Below are 2,852 nucleotides of genomic sequence, written 5' to 3' on the forward strand. Positions count from 1 at the left end.
AGGATTGGCTTCCCAGTGTATCTTGGTTCTTGCTTCGTGTATCAGCTCATGTTCTTGATATTGTACCTTTGAGGCCCGTGTGGTCATTGTATCAGCAACTTTGTAACCTTTTTACTTTATTGTTCTATGGAAGCCATGTAATTTATGGAATGTTGTAATTTAAGTTCATTGGATATATGTTGTTTCAATTATCTTTCATCTTATGTATAAATGAATCATTGGAAGTATATATGTTGTAACTCTTTAAATCTATCTTTTGGAAATCAATTTATGAATTTGAGTTATTTAATCGTAATTGACTTTCCCTAATTTAGATGGATAATTTGATTAATATTGTGATGTAGTTTTAATTAGAAGTAATCTTCGTTGGTAACCCTTTAGGATGTCAATGATAGACTTTTGCATGTGTTATTATTTGTGCAAAGTTATAATTAATACACTTAATCTTTAAAAAAAAAAAATTCACCCTTTTAGTTTCCTTGTAGTGTTGCAATCCTTTAGGGTTCCTGGCGGGGCATTATAGAGCATGTGGATGAAAACTATAGAATTCAATTTACTCTATGTTGGATTGAGATCATTGATCTAGATTAGTTTCATAACTACAATGTCATTTTATAGCTAAAAAGTTCTAGATTTTTTTGCTAGATTTGAGTGTATATATGAATAAATAAATTATTCAATATTCTACAACCATGTCATGATGGCCCTCTAAATTAAACAAAGTTACTCCAAACAGATATCCTTTCATAAATAAATTTACCACTAAATTGAAAACTCATGAACATCTTTTCTATTAATTAGTAAAAGACAAGGAATAAAATGTGTCATGAGTACACTCAAATAGTAACCATAGGTCAACTAAAATGCTGGCAATTTTCGTTTCCTCATAGGTTGCAATTAATTGAAAGAAGATCTTACTATATATAGTAATAGTAAAAATAAGGGTACTATAATGAATTGATAACAAAACATATGCCTAAATATTCAAATATGATAACTACATAGAGGGGGCTTTTAAGACAATATTTGAGACAATTTTTGAGTGAATTGTCTTAACTTGAGACAATACAAAACTTGTCTATTGTCTTAAATATTGTCTTTAAGCGAGTAACATCAATATTATTGTCTCTTGAGAGACAATTGTATTTTTGTCTCTATAGAGAGACGTGTCTTTAATCCCACTTATTGTCTTTCTTAAGATGATAAAAATATTCTCATTAGAGAGAATACCACTTTTGTCTCTCTAGAGATGATATAAAACAATGAATTTTAAAAAATAGCTCACTATTTAGAAAAATCAATATTGTTAAATATAAACTATAATATCATTGATTAATTCATGTTAGGGCACGATGGAATCGAACCACCATCCTCCTGCTTGTAAAGCAGGTGCTTTTCCATTGAGCTAGCACCCTTTAAAGAATAATTTTACCCTTCAAAATCTTGGGTCTTAAAACACCCTTTGGTTTGGTAGTGATTTTTTACTATGAATAATGGTTGAGAACATGTGATCATTGCTAGCCATTTTGCATTTTTGTATTGGACAACTTTTCATTGCCTTGAAAATGAAACAACTATGTGTTTCTTAGACAAAACCTTACAATATCTATCTAGCTCTATGCAACACAAAGAGGATGTACATAAATTTTGAATGATACATTTATGCATGTGGATTGCCTTGCACATGGTCTAATTCTAATCCTCAGTGTGCACCTGTTCAATGCAAAATTGTTGTAAGTCATCAATCCGCAAATTCAAACTGCCCTCTTGCTAACTAAATTTCATCAAACAATTAGAATGGATTCTCAACTAACTCTTTCAAATCTTTGAAATAATTTATAGCATATTATAGAAGTAATAACATCAAGTTTAAGTTTGAAAATCATAAAACCTTTTCTAGTTATTTGCTATTATTAGAATTGAAGTTTTAAATATGGGTTTCATCGTTGGCTTGGGGATCTCTGCTTTCAAAATAATTACATTATGTGGAAACAAATGCATCAATATAGATGTCTTGAAAGGTTGCAGAAATGTTTAGGTACAGAATACCATCTATCTTCCTAACAAAGGTAAGGATAATTCAACAATGCCCTTGAAAAATAATACAGTAAGGTTTAAAGCTAGTTTAACATACTGAGGTAGTCGATGGCAGGATATTGTTCATTTCTATTTGTTGAAAAAATTGTTACAGCTATGTGGAAACAAATGCATCAATATAGATGTCTTGAAAGGTTGCAGAAATGTTTGGGTATAGAATACCATCTGTCTTCCTAGCAAAGACAAGGATAATTCAACAATGCCCTTAAAAGATAATACAGTAAGGTATAAAGCTAGTTTAACATACTGAGGTAGTCGATGGTAGGGTATTGTTCATTTCTATTTGTTGAAAAACTTGTTGCATCTTTCTATAAATCTCTGTCAAACTAGCTTGTTCCTCAATGATTTTCTTAGCACTTGTTACCAAATTTTTGCACATTATTTGCAACCAAAAATCCCAAATATTAGCTCTTAAATTCAGACAAGCCAATTTATTGAATGGGGAAAACAAGGTATGTAATATGGTTTAAAGATATGGCAACTTGGCAGTGTTAGAAGAAAGAACCAAGTTATAACTCAATCAAGAATACTTCAGGCATCTACAAAATGAATTTCTACAAGCACAACAATGAGAAGAAGCACTACAATGTAAAATATAAGGTACAGGCTAGTTGAGGCCACCAAAAAAATATCTTAGTTAGAGATAACAAATGTGACTATTTAACATATTGGAGACTCGAAATACACCATCTAATGAAGGAATTCCAACCAATCCACACACTAAAACCTACAATCAAGAAACTTAGATCTTTCAT

General features: G+C 30.7%; 1 non-coding gene across 1 annotated transcript; it reads right to left on the reverse strand.

Moving 5' to 3' along the window:
* Positions 1-1,343: 1,343 nt before the first annotated feature.
* TRNAV-UAC (transfer RNA valine (anticodon UAC)) lies at positions 1,344-1,415 on the reverse strand. Its single transcript has one exon. It is a non-coding gene; the product is annotated as a tRNA-Val (tRNA).
* Between the last annotated feature and the right edge of the window lie 1,437 nt (positions 1,416-2,852).

This window comes from Cryptomeria japonica, chromosome 9 (assembly GCF_030272615.1).
Source record: "Cryptomeria japonica chromosome 9, Sugi_1.0, whole genome shotgun sequence".
Classification (NCBI taxonomy): Eukaryota; Viridiplantae; Streptophyta; class Pinopsida; order Cupressales; family Cupressaceae; genus Cryptomeria; species Cryptomeria japonica.